This window comes from Rhinoraja longicauda, chromosome 9, assembly GCF_053455715.1.
Source record: "Rhinoraja longicauda isolate Sanriku21f chromosome 9, sRhiLon1.1, whole genome shotgun sequence".
In the NCBI taxonomy this organism is placed as follows: domain Eukaryota; kingdom Metazoa; phylum Chordata; class Chondrichthyes; order Rajiformes; family Arhynchobatidae; genus Rhinoraja; species Rhinoraja longicauda.
In genome coordinates this window covers 6,816,298-6,830,553 of record NC_135961.1, presented here as the reverse complement: position 1 = coordinate 6,830,553, position 14,256 = coordinate 6,816,298, and the positions used below count along the sequence as shown (strand labels likewise).

General features: G+C 47.0%; 1 protein-coding gene across 9 annotated transcripts in view; it reads right to left on the bottom strand.

Moving 5' to 3' along the window:
- The window catches only part of pde10a (phosphodiesterase 10A), a 354,529-nt gene that overhangs the window by 128,474 nt on the left and 211,799 nt on the right, over positions 1-14,256 (bottom strand). The window contains exon 1 of one of the 9 annotated variants that reach the window (XM_078405770.1): positions 7,230-7,576. The exons of the other annotated variants lie outside the window; for them this stretch is intronic. The gene's annotated coding sequence lies outside the window, so the exon portion shown is untranslated. Of the gene's footprint in view, positions 1-7,229; positions 7,577-14,256 lie in introns of those variants that run through there. 9 annotated transcript variants of the gene reach the window in all.

The following is a 14,256-nucleotide window of genomic DNA, read 5'->3' as shown; positions in this document are numbered from 1 at the left end:
ATCAAGCTTCTGCATCGGGGGGGAATCTTAGCTCCCCCACGCCGGGCAATGTACCCCGGGGTCGGGGCTTGTCGAACGTTGTGCGGCTTTTGGAGCTTCAGTCTCAACCCGAGACTGTGAGCTCCTTGATGTTAAAGTCCGCAGGCCGCAGTTGGAGCGTCGATTCCAGGCAAGGAATCGGCTCCGATGTTAATTCCATGCCCCGCTGAGGCTCAAAGTCAGTCCCGAGAAAGGGCAACAGCTCCACGATGTTATGCCGCAGAGCAAACGAAGATACGATCCGGAGAACAATTGCATTTCCGACAAGGTAAGAGATTGAAAAATAGTTTCCCCCGACCCCCCTGCCCACCCCCAACATAAAACAAACCAGTGAACATTAACACATACTTTTTAAACACACCAAAAATTTAAAAAAAGACCAAAAGGACAGACTGTAGGTGAGATTGCCATTGAAGCGCCAAAGTTTTATATTAACTTTCTAGAAGCATTCAATGATCAAATGAAAGATGAAGCAGGGGTTTGGATGAGATGAAGTACAATGAATTAAATCCAAAAATTAATTCCATAGACAGAAGTACTAAACCAATGTTGTGCTGTTAATCCACCTATTTATGTATTTAATTGTCACATGTGAAAATGTTTTAAGTATGCAATACTTCATTGTACTTGTATGATCAATAGACAGAAATCAGTGTTCCTATATTTTGCACTTACAAGAATCTTGGCCCTATGCAGGTCAAACCAACTGATCTAGACTGGCATCCATTATCTAAATACTAATTTCCTTCACCTGCACACAGGGGTTGCAGTCTGCACCAGCTACAAAATCACATCATTTATTCACTCAAGCTATTCGGATATTACCGCCCAGAACAACAGCCTCCATCAGCAAGGGACCACAAAGTGCTGGAGTAACACAGCAGGTCAGGCAACATCTCTGGAGAACATGGATAGGTGACATTTTGGGTCGAGGAGCGAAATGTCACCTGTCCACATTCTCCAGAGATACTGCCTGGCCCGCTGAGTTACTCCAGACACTTTGTGTCTTTTTGTGTTTAGCCAGCATGCTCGTCTCTCTAACACCAAGGGCTTCAGGTATATAACAACACCATCAGTACTGTGCAAAGAAACACCATGGAGGCCTCCACTGTGGCTGGAAACGTGACTGGCTTGCAAGTAAGACTAAATCACATAGGACTACAACCCCTATTACTTCCATTATGCTGGCCAATGTTCAGTTATTAGAAAATAAAGTGCAGGATTTAAGGGCAAGGCTTCTTTTTCAAAGGGGGATGAGAGAACGCTGTGAGATCTGTTTCACAGAGACATGGTTCACCCCCAACTCCCCTGACTTTGCCATCCAGCCCCAAGGTTTCTCCATCCATCACATGGATAGAAAGGAGTCATCGGGGAAAAGGGAGAGGAGGTGGCATGTACCTCATGGTAAATCATTCGTGGTGCTCAGATGTAGCAGTCCTGTCCACCTCCTGCCCTCTGCACCTGGAGCACCTACCGGTGCAGTGCCACTCCTTCCACCTCCCGAGGGAATTCACCTCCATCATCATGACCACGGACTACATCCCACTCCAGGCAGACGTCCATGTACCACTGGAGGAGCTGAAAAGCTGTGGTCAACAAACACCAGAGGATGTCTCACAAATCCTTTCCCATCATGCCGGGGAATTCTACGGAGCCAGCCTGAAAAAAAATCACTCCCTTTCTACCACCAGCACATGTCCTGCAGAACCAGAGGATCAAACACCCTCGACCACTGCTAAACCAGCATCAGAGATGGTCCATCCCACGCCCTCACTTTCGGAAATCGATCCATTTGGCTGTGCTCCTTCCTGCATATAGGCAGCGGCTGAACAGCGCATCCCCTGTGGTGAGGACTGCACAAATCTGATCAGGCGAGGCAGAGGAACAACTCGGGACTGCTTGGAGTCAGTAGACTGGGCAATGTTCAAGGACTCAGCAACGGCCTAGAGTGAACACGACAAAGTTATTACCAACTTCATTAGGAGATGTGTGGAGGAGTGTGTTCCCACGAACACCATCCTTGGGTTCCCCAACCAGAAACCTTGGGATGAACCAGGAGGTCTGCTTTCAACTGAGAACCAGATCTCGGGCAAGAAGTCCAGATATGACATTTGTCAGGATATGAAAAAGGGTAAAAGGGGCTTTCGCTCTAAACTGGAGAATGAGATGGACGTTTGTCTGTGGTAGAGTTTGTACACCATCACTTCCTACAAGGTAAACCGGGGCAGCTCAAGCGACAGCGAAGCATCACTCCCACACGAACTCAATGCATTCTATGCACACTTTGATGGGGAGAACATTCATGTGCCTTCCCTCATAGCTGCCGATGGTATTACAATTATCACAGAGGCCGATGTCAGAAGATCTTTCAGGAGGGTGAATCATTGGAAAGTGTCTGGACCTGATAGTATATCTGATAGCGGATCAACTGGCTGGAGGTTTTGCTGACATCTTCAATCTCTTACTTCTGAGGTCTGAGGCTCCCTCCCACCTGCTTTAAAAGGACATCAGTAATACTGGTGCCCAAGAAGAGTAAGGTGGCATGCCTCAATGACCATCGACCAGTAGCATGAACATCCATGGTGATGAGCTGCTTTGAGAGGTTGGTTATGGCACTTATCAACTCCTACCTCAACAAGAACTTGGAACCACTACCACCTATCATACAACAGGACAATGGATGTGGAACCGCTCAAACGCTGGTCGGATATGAAATACCGGAATAGAGTCGCTGGAGAAGCAAGGGCCGGTAATGCCTCCAGCGCCTTTAAGGTAGGCTGCAGGAGGTTGCCCCCAAAGGTGGCTGGCGAGGAGAAGAGAGAGAGACGATGGTTCGTAGTCCAAGTCAGTTGTGGGCAATGGGAATTGGGAAATGCTCCAGTAGAATCGGCATGCAGGAATCCAGACTGTGTACTTGATGAAATGGCGCCGGCATTTTTGTGCAAAATGAATTTCATGTAATGTTTCATTGCATATGTGACAATAAATTTCCATTGAACCATTGGAGGATGTGATCTCGCTGAATCTCCATTCTGAACTGGACCACTTGGACAATAAAAACACATACGTCAGCCTGTTGCTCATAGACTACAGCTCGGCGTTCAACACCCTGCTGCAAGGGAACAGATTCAAGGATCCGACTGATAGAACAGAAAAAGACTCACACTTCAGTTCCAGTATAAATCAAGTTTATTAGCAATAGAGAGTAAACATCTACTTATCAAGGTTTGTGCAGGGTCCCTTTTACAACAGCACACCTCCCTCTCTCTGTGCCCAGTCCGAGGCACCGGTAGTGAACCCAGCCCCTCGGTGAAGCGCTTCAGAGAACAAAGGAGCACGTTGCAGACGCCTGCTTTACACCAACTGAAGCAAGAGACCGCCATAGCACATCTTCCAGACAATGGAATTCCAACAGGCGTCAATAGGCTCCCAATAGCAGGGACCCACAAGCCTTTTCTGCCTTCCCTTGTTACCAGGCAAAGCACTATTAACTATTTGTTAACTACAGACTATTCGCACGCTCGGCTCTCTCATGACATTCCACCCTTGAATAGCCATGATCTCTGTCACAATTGGCCCGCAGGCTTAGTGAAGTCCACACGATCGTATTGTTAAACCGCACATAAAACGCAGTGATATTAGTCCCAACAGAATCGCCCCAATGGTCAGTCCCCAGTCTACCACTGTTGTCCACAGACCTCCAAACGTCCTGAAAAGCCACCATCTTCCCAGGGGATGGTAGTTGTGATATTGCTCCTCGACCCTTCGTATCTTCCTCGTGGCTTCCTGGATGTGGTCAGCGAGGTTGGTGATATTTTTTGAATTATCGGGGATACAAGTACAACATTCCCGTCCAATCAAAACACAAGTGGCCCCTTTCTCAGCCAGGATGAATTCCCACAGACATACCGTTTTGCAGGGCGACAGTGCAAATGGCCATTATCTCCACAGATAATTTGGCAAAGGCGTTCTCTCTATAACATTGGTCTTTGCCATGCCTCAGTCCCCTGCTGGCATTCCCCTGAGGCCAGTTTATTGGCTATATTTAAGAGGGAGTTAGATGTGGCCCTTGTGGCTAAAGGAATCAGGGGGTATGGAGAGAAGGCAGGTACGGGATACTGAGTGGATGATCAGCCATGATCATATTGAATGGCGGTGCAGGCTCGAAGGGCCGAATGGCCTACTCCTGCACCTATTTTCTATGTTTCTATGTTTCATGGGAGCCAGGGATAGGCCCGCAGGCCACATACCCAGTAGGTTCCATTAACGGGGCGTGGGGGATCCGTCATGGTGTATAACGCACAGGTACTATTACCCAAGAAAGGGCCAGACTCCTCGAAGTTACAATGACTCTTCAGTCCCGCTTAGGTCGATGTGGGTCTTCATTTCCGCCCTGGTCTGGGAGAATGGCCGGATATACGACCCGTTAAAATAGTGACATTGGCAATCAAAAGGGGCGGCGGTGGCAGTACCTGGCCGCACTACTTCTGGTCCCGTTACAAAAGGACCACGCGGACAACTGTTCGGTTTTGTTTAAAGGGACTGTCCACAGTGGGTTGTCTCCACTGTGGTACGGGATGTGGGATACACATCCAGCACGCGGAGACTGTTAGCTGTTGGGCGAATTTATAGCTGAGGGCAAGGGACGAGTTTCAAACGGGAGATACGTTAATAAAGGCTGAGGCATCCACATTTCTTCCATACATTGCAAGCAAGCAAGCAAAGCAGACAACAGTATACAAACTTAATAATTCACCCATGCCCTTTCCGACATCCACACCATTGGATACAATAGTGTGCGTGGTTCAGAGAGTGACTCCCCCTGTAATGTTGTCCCGATAGAAGAGGAAGAGACCTGATATCGGTCACAAAGAACTTGGGTCTGGGCATCTCACTGCTATTCGGTGCCGGACTTTTCATTCATCTGGAAATGGAGGCATCATACCTAGCGGATGATAATGCCCTGGTACGGGTCGCACTCCTTCGTGAGCATGCGGTCCACCAGCGTATCGGGTCAGTCGTCGTTTTGTACTGGGGAAAACACACGCTCACGTTCTCTTGGTTAGCCTGTGGGTGTTTAAGCACAATACCCCCTCTTCCCCCGGCAGTGCCGCCCATCGCATATTACCAGGTCCGCGCTCTGCAAGGTGATCCTCCTTGGCTCAACTCGTCCCTTCCTACCCAAACCACCCCATCCCCGGGTACTTTCCCCTGCAACCGCACGAGATGCAACACCTGTCCCTTTACCTCCCCCCTCAACTCCATCCAAGGACCCAAACAGTCTTTCCAGGTGAGACAGAGGTTCACCTGCACCTCCTCCAACCTCATCTATTGCATCCGCTGCTCCAGATGTCAACTTATTTACATCGGCGAAACCAAACGCAGGCTCAGCGATCGCTTCGCTCAACACCTGCGCTCGGTCCGCGTTAACCAATCTTATCTCCCGGTGGCCGAGCACTTCAACTCCCCCTCCCATTCCCAGTCTGACCTTTCTGTCATGGGCCTCCTCCACCGCAAATTGGAGGAACAGCACCTCATATTGCAGCCCGGTGGTATGAACATCGACTTCTCCAACTTAAGATAGTTCCTCTGTCCCTCTCTTCCCCTCCCCCTTCCCAGATCTCCCTCTAACTTCCAGTCTCCACCTATTTCCTTCCTTTGTCCCGCCCCCCTGACATCAGTCTGAAGAAGGGTCTCGACCCGAAACGTCGCCCATTCCTTCTCTCCTGAGATGTTGCCTGACCTGCTGAGTTACTCCAGCATTTTGTGAATAAATACCTTAGATTTGTACCAGCATCTGCAGTTATTTTCTTACACTCCTTGGCTCAAGGGTCAAGAGCTCACATTGTTCACGACTTGCTGCAGGACCCCCGACCAGCCCTGGAGGGTGCACGTCGGAGTCACTGACCTTACTTGCTATTTCAGTAATCTATTCATGCACTCGACGAGCACGGCAGCCTGTGGGCAGTACGGGATGTGGAAACCCCACACAATGCCGCGTGCTGCAGGGGTACGCTATTAATACTCCTGAATAGGTATTAGTGACCAATAGAGGTTACATGTTTACATGTTGATAGCCAATCTGAATACATACTCATAAGTATTAGTAACCAATGGAACTACATACTATGTTATTCTCTGTTAAGCCTGGTAGGAGGGGGGCTGGAAGGAAGGAAGGCTGTCTAAAGCAATGGGATCATCAAGGTCACAATTCTAAACTGCGTGGTTCAGAGAGTAACTCCCCTGTAATGTTGTCCCGATAGAAGAGGAAGACTGTTGTTCTGTGGAGCCTGAGACAAAGATCTTCCAAGGGTCTCTTTGTTCACTGAAGCTTGAACAAGCTGATTAGATCTCTTAAGGAGAGCTCTTGAATAGAGCTCTTAAGGATAGCGGAGTCAGGGGGTATGGGGAGAAGGCAGGAACAGGGTACTGATTGAGAATGATCAGCCATGATCACATTGAATGGCGGTGCTGGCTCGAAGGGCCGAATGGCCTACTCCTGCGCCTATTGTCTATTGTCACAACATTTTAACCCTTGCTGGTTTGTATGGATCTGCCTGGCAATATGTTCATACCCACTATGCACTCAGGGGAGGGGGTAACAAATACCAAAGTAGCCACAGGGTGTCCCGTTTCCAATCGACACCTGAAGGGTGGTTTCTCGTGCAGGGGTGAGCGGTAAGCCCTCCACCACCACCCTTGGGCCGTGTGTCTTCCAGGGATCTCCTGGGATGATTGTGTGTTCCGTCCCTGTGTCCACTGGGGCTAACCAGCGCTGTACATTCCCCATCCCCTAATGTACCGCAACGTACGGCTTCGGGTCTCCCGCCGGGAAAGGACTACCAAGTCTACCTGCAGGGAGACCCGGCCACACCTCTAAGGAAGCGGGAGAGGGGGGTCTCCACCACTCACACCCACTACCAGTGGAGGTGACCCCATGGGTATCACAATCAACCGCCTGTATCGCATCAAGGGAGAGTAGAGAGAAGACCCCTTCCCCCTGCCCAGGTGGTGTTGGTTCCTTTCCCCCCAGACTCATTCTTCTCCCCCAGTGATCTTTCCACTCGGCATAGAGAGTGGAAGTTGGTGTCCCATCGACCCCACCCCCCTAGTGCTGACACCTCGCTACCTGACAACAGTACTCCTCCACCCCCTGTATCCCAGACCCGTAATAAGGCACGAAACTTAACTGCGTCCGCAATCCAATTGGACCTCCGGGCTGCTCCTTCGTGTTTCATTTTCATCAATTTACAGGCATATCCATATTTATATCCTCCATTTCCTGGGCTCGAGTTTGTGCTGAGTGACTGGATTGGGCTATGGTTGTACACCGTTGATTCAATTGTTCTATTTTTTGTTCTAATCCTACTATTATTTCCTCTTTTGCTTCGATGGTCGCATTTAGGTTCTTAGTTAGCTAGGTGGCTCGGAACCAGAAAGCCACCTGTTGACTCCCCTTCTTGTCGGGAAACCCACTATTCTGCAGAACCGACACTTGATGGCAACTCAATTTAACATGTTGGGGGGTCAGTCTTGACTGACCAATCGATCGATCGATCAGTGAGCAGCCAGGAGATTAGCCAGAGTACCAAACCCATCTGTATTATCAGTCCACCCCGGAACACAGTATTCCTCTGAACCATTCGATTACATTTTACAAAACATTTTCTATTCTATTTATCAGAAGCTGCCGACTAAGCCAATTGTTGCAAGGGAACAGGTTCAAGGACCCGACTTCAGTTCCAGTATAAATCAAGTTTATTGGCAATAGAGAGTAAACATCTACTTATCTAGGTTTACGCAGGGCTCCTTCTACAGCAGCACACCTCCCTCAATCTATGCCCGGACCCAAGGCACCGGCCCTGATCCCAGCACGTCAGTGACCTCCTTCAGAGAATAAAGGAGCACATCGCAGTCGCCCGCTTTATACCAACTGAAACAAGAGGCTGCCATTGCACTACTTCTCGCCAATACCATTCAGGCCGGCGCCATTAGGCACCCAATAGCAGGGGCCCACAGCCTTTTCCATCCTCCCTTGTTACCAGGCAAAGCACTATTAACTATTTGTTAACTACAGACTATTTGCATGCCAGTCTTTCTCACCACACACCATCATCCCCTCAAAACAGGTTTCCAAGCTCACGGAACCGGGTCTCCGTGCATCCTTCAGCAACTGGATCCTCGACTTTCTCATCAACAGAACACAATCAGTACGAATTGGCAGCAACATTTCCTGCTCAATAACCATCAGTGCAGGAGCACCTCAAGGCCGTGTCCTCAGCACCCTGCTCTATACGTTAGTAAAACCAAGGAACTGATTGTTGACTTTGGAAGAAGGCCAAGGATCAACAAACCTGTCCTCATCGATATGATGGTGGTGGAGAGTCAAAAACATCAAATTCCTGCTTGTGCACATCTCTGAAGACCTGTCTTGCACCCAACAAGCACATTGATGCAATCATAAGTAAAGACCATCCTGAGGTTCAGCAGGTCGACGAGTACTCTCTTGAACTTCTACAGGTGTACAGTAGAGAGCATATTGACTGGTTGCATCTCGGATTGTTTCGTCAACTCGAATGCCCAGGAACAAAGAAGACTGCAAAAAGTGGTGAACTCTGCCCAGTCGATCATGGGTGAGCGATCGACAGGAGTCGCTGCCTCAAAAAGGCAGCCCGCATCAGGGACCCACATCATCCTGGCCATGCTCTTATTTCACTCCTGCCATTGGGAAGAGAGTATAGAAGCCCGAAAACGTTAACTTCCAGGTTCAGAAGCAGCTACTTCCCAACAACCATCAGGCTATTAAACACAGCAACCTCCTGCTTTGCTCTGAGCTACATAGACTGGTGGGACATTGTTTTTGATTTTGTACGGATATATCGTACACTGTAAACACTATTTATCTTTATATTGAAAAATTGTGTTTACAGAGTACTATATTTACATATCTGTTATGCTGCTGCAACTAATTTGAGTGCCCTGCCTCAGGACATATTGTGCATCATCCCAACTTGGATGATGTATTTTCTTCCCTGATGGGCATAAATTCTGCAACTTCCTCTCCATTAGACCAAGGGAGAAGCTTGGACTGCACCGATTCTAGGAAATTATAGACAATCACCCGTGTGGCACTGGGGATGATGCTGGGTTCGGCAGTGACTACAGCAACAGTTGCCATAGGATGAACTGAAATATGTTTTTTTTTTAAAGTCTAGGACCGCATGTGGGCTCTGTCCCTCGCCATCAGGGCACAAGTGCGGTGACGCTGGAGGTCTTGGGCTTGTCCTGGTCTCAAAGAGGGTGTGGTGATCTTAAGCTTCTCCCTGCACTTCACCCTTGCCTCAAGAAGAGGCGCGGGTGGTCTCAGGTTTATTCCGGTAGCTTAGCTTTGGGCTTGAATAGCTGGCGCTGGTGATCACTGGATTATCCTGGTGGCTCAGTCCTTACCTGTTTGTGTGGGCATAGTCCCTCGTTGTTGGGGGGCAGGAAGAGGCACTGTCATCTCAGACTTGAACGACCGCTCAGCCTTCGCCTCAGTAGAGGCATTGGCTGTCGAGGGCTTCTTCCTGGCAGCCCAGTCTTGACAGCAGAGACAAAAAACATGGAGAAGTGACCTTTTGGGCCGGGAGCCTTGACGTCAGGGCCCGACCCAAAATGTCACCTATCCCACGTACTCCAGGAATGCTGCCTGACCCGCTGAGTTACTCCAGCACTTTGTCTTTTTTTTCTTCTGAAGTTGAACTAGTTTTATGAAGCAAAACTAGCTGAATATCCCACATGTTAAGCTGTTGTGGATGCAGAGGACCAATGATCTCCAGATGCAGAAGTCGTCTTGTGAGTATTGGAGATGTAGCCTCAGGTGACCTATCCTAGTTCAAATCTTACCTCTCTGACAGGCACCAGTTCATCTCCATTAACAACTGTAAATCCCCCACTGCTCCCCTCCCCCAAGATGTCCCCCAAGGCTCAGTCCTTGCCCCCCTCCTCTTCATCCTCTACCTGTTCCCCCTTGGTCAATTAATCCGCCGTCATGGTCTCAACTTCCACTGCTTCGCCGATGATATCCAGCTCCTCATCTCCACCAAGTCAATCTCCACCACCACACACTCTACACTGACAAACTGCATCACTGAAATAAAATCTTGGCTTCAATCAAATTTCCTCAAACTCAACTGCAACAAATCTGAAATCATCATCATTGGTCCAAAAACGCTCACCAAATCCACCCAAAACTTCATCCTCAATATTGATGGTCTCCCAGTATCCACCTCCCCTCACATCCGGAATCTTGGAATCATCTTTGATCAAACCCTCTCCTTCGACAAACACATCAAACACATCACAAAGACAGCCTTCTTCCACCTCAAAAACATTGCCCGTCTCCGTCCATCCCTCTCCTCCACAGCTGCAGAAACCCTCATCCACGCCTTCATCACCTCCCGTCTGGACTACTGCAACAGCCTCCTCTATGGCTCACCCTCAAAAATCATCAGTAAACTTCAATACATTCAAAACTCCGCTGCCCGTCTACTCACCCACTCCCCGATCCGTGACCATATCACCCCCGTCCTTTACAAACTCCATTGGCTCCCATCCCCCAGAGAATCCAGTACAAAATCCTCCTCATGACCTACAAAGCCCTCCATAACCTGGCCCCATCCTACCTGACTGACCTCCTCCACAGGCACACTCCCACCTGCACCCTCCGCTCTGCTGCTGCCAATCTCCTGTCCCCCCCCATCCGGACCAAACTCAGATCCTGGGGGGACAGGGCTTTCTCCATCGCTGCTCCCACCCTATGGAACTCACTACCCCAAACCGTCAGAGACTCCTCCTCACTCACCACATTCAAAACATCACTGAAGTCTCACCTGTTCAGCACTGCCTTCAACCACTGAAGGTCACCTCACCTTCTGTCTCCTTTCTCTGTTCGTTTACTTATTTATCTATTTATTCACTTCTCTATGTTCTAGAAATCCCTGTAAAGCGTCTTTGAGTGTTTGAAAAGCGCTATATAAATATAATGCATTATTATTATTATTATTATTATTATTATTATTATTATCCTGCAGCCTCTCCCCAAAATGCCTTGATTGCCTTCAGACAACTAACTGCCTTCAAAGACTTTGAATTATTTTTAAATGTTCTAACAATCAGACATTTAAAATTATTCAAGAAAAACTTTCTAAACTACTGAAAGTTGGTCAATGATTAAAGTGAAATTAAGATGAAAAATTATTTGCACTTTCCATTTTACTCCAGGTTGGCATTCCCAGACAAATTAATAGGGGTTTTCAGTGCCCTCCATAATGTTTGGGACAAAGACCCATCATTTATTTATTTGCCTCTGTACTCCACAATTTGAGATTTGTAATAGAAAAAAAACACATGTGGTTAAAGTGCACATTGTCAGATTTTAATAAAGGGTATTTTTATACTTTTTGGTTTCACCATGTAGAAATTACAGCAATGTTTATATATAGTCTCCCCCATTTCAGGGCACCATAATGTTTGGGACACAGCAATGTCATGTAAATGAAAGTAGTTATGTTTAGTATTTTGTTGCATATCCTTTGCGTGCAATGACTGCGATGCATGGAAATCACCAGTTGATGGATGTCTGAGAAACATAGAAAATAGGTGCAGGAGGAGGCCATTCGGCCCTTCGAGCCAGAACCGCCATTCATTGTGATCAAGGCTGATCATCCACAATCAGTAACCTGTGCTTGCCTTCTCCCCATATCCCCTTGATTCTGCTAGCACCTAGAGCTCTATCTAACTCTCTTTTAAATTCATCCAGTGAATTGGCCACCACTGCCTTCTGTGGCAGAGAATTCTACAAATTCACAACTCTCTGGGTGAAAAAGTTTCTTCTCACCTCAGTTTTAAATGGCCTCCCCTTTATTCTTAGATTGTGGCCACTGGTTCTGGACTCCCCCAACATTGAGAACATATTTCCTGCATCGAGCTTGTCCAGTCCTTTTATAATTTTATGCATCTCTATAAGATCCCCTCTCACCCTTCTGAACTCCAGTGAATACAAGCCTAGTCTTTCCAATCTTTTCTCATATGACAGTCCCTCCATCCCAGGGATTAATCTCGTGAACCTACGCTGCACTGCCTCAATAGCAAGGATGTCCTTCCTCAAATTAGGAGACCAAAACTGCACACAATATTCCAGATGTGGCCTCACCAGGGCCCTATACAACTGCAGAAGGACCTCTTTGCTCCTGTACTCAAATCCTCTCGTTATGAAGGCCAACATGCTATTAGCTTTTTTCACTGCCTGCTGAACCTGCATGCTTACATTCAGTGACTGGTGTACAAGGACACCCATGTCTCGTTGCACTTCCCCTTTACCTAATCTGACACCATTGAGTCATTGACAAATTCAGTCTGAAGAAGGGTCTCGACCCGAAACGTCACCCATTCCTTCTCTCCTGAGATGCTGCCTGACCTGCTGAGTTACTCCAGCATTTTGTGAATAAATACCTTCGATTTGTACCAGCATCTGCAGTTATTTTCCTACAACGACCTGGGTGGTCAGCTGGCGGTGTGCAGCGGTCAACAGAGCTCTGTCGGTTAAACATTAAACTGAGTGTTTATACAATGCGTGAACCTCTACACCATCCTATTTTTGCAGCTAACCAGAGGTTTGCATCTTGCAGTGTAGCCTCTGTATTTCTGTTCATGAAGTCTTCTGTGGACAGTGGTCATTGACAAATCCACACCTGACTCCTGAAGAGTGTTTCTGATCTGTCGGCCAGGTGTTTGGGGATTTTTATTTATTGTAGAGAGAATTCTTCTGTCATCAGCTGTGGAGGTCTTCCTTGGCCTGCAAGTCCTTTTGTGATGAGTAAACTCACCAGTGCTCTCTTTCTTCTTAATGATGTTCCAAACAGTTGATTTTGGTAAGCCGAAGGTCTGGCTGATGTCTCTAACAGTTTTAATTCTTGTTTCTCAGTCTCATAATGGCTTCTTTGACTTCCATTGCCACAACTTTGGTCCTCATGTTGATAAACAACAATAAGCGTTTCCAAAGGTGATGGAAAGACTGGAGGAAAGACTAGGTGCTGAGAGCTCTTTTATACCTACATTAAGGAGGCAATTAAACACACCTGAGCAATTACAAACACCTGTGAAGTCATGTGTCCCAAACATTATGGTGCCCTGAAATGGGGGGGGGGTCTACGTTTAAACACAGCTGTAATTTCTACATGGTGAAGCCAAAATGAATAGAAATACCCTTTAATATAATCTGACAATGTGCACTAACCACATGCGATTTTTTTATTTTTTTTTACAAATCTCAAATTGTGGAGTACAGAGGCAAATAAATAAATGATGGGTCTTTGTCCCAAACATTATGGAGTGCACTGCAGTTCCTACACCACCGTATTTTTCAAGGTAGAAGGTTGAATGTACTTTGTATAGGTCTCCCTACTCAACACATCTGTTTTCCCCCAACTGAACACAATGACAAGTCCAGCACCAGGTTAGGTACTCTGCCACTTGATCTCCAGTTTATTCCTAACTTCTGGATGTTAATGTGCAGATGCAGAAATCAGAGACAAGCTGAACAGGAATGATCCACATGTTAAGAAAGAAAAAAGTGTAATTTTGAGCACATGCATAAACATTAATTCAACACATATTCCAAATTGGATTATGAAATTATAATGGATGAATTTTTACATATGATAATCTGACCCAGGGCTTTCTTTATTGAAAATCTTTTATCCACGTGCACATAATTGTTCCACTGTTCCAAATCTACTATTGCATTGTAAACATATTAACTCATGAGTGTACATTACCAAAGATATACATTCGAATTCACTAATTACAAAGAACCTACTCAGACTTCCAATTACTTTTGGATAAATCAATCAAGATAAAACATTTCCAAGTAAACAGTCTCTTCGTCACACAACCCGCCGCCCCACCTCCCCCCAGACCACATTTTACAAATTACATATGGATTGCATTTGTAAAATCAAAATATTTTAGAAATGAAACCATGAGAATTGCAAGCCTTTACAGCAAAACGCAATATCCAAGAGTTACTGCAGAATTTTACAAAATTGCGCAAGACTGCCATTTTTGGCCAAGTTAAGGGCCTGTCCCACATAGGCGATTTTTTAGGCGACTACAGGCGACCAGGCTATCGCCGGGATGTCGCCTGTGAGTAGTCTCCAAAGAATCGTAGGGTTTTTC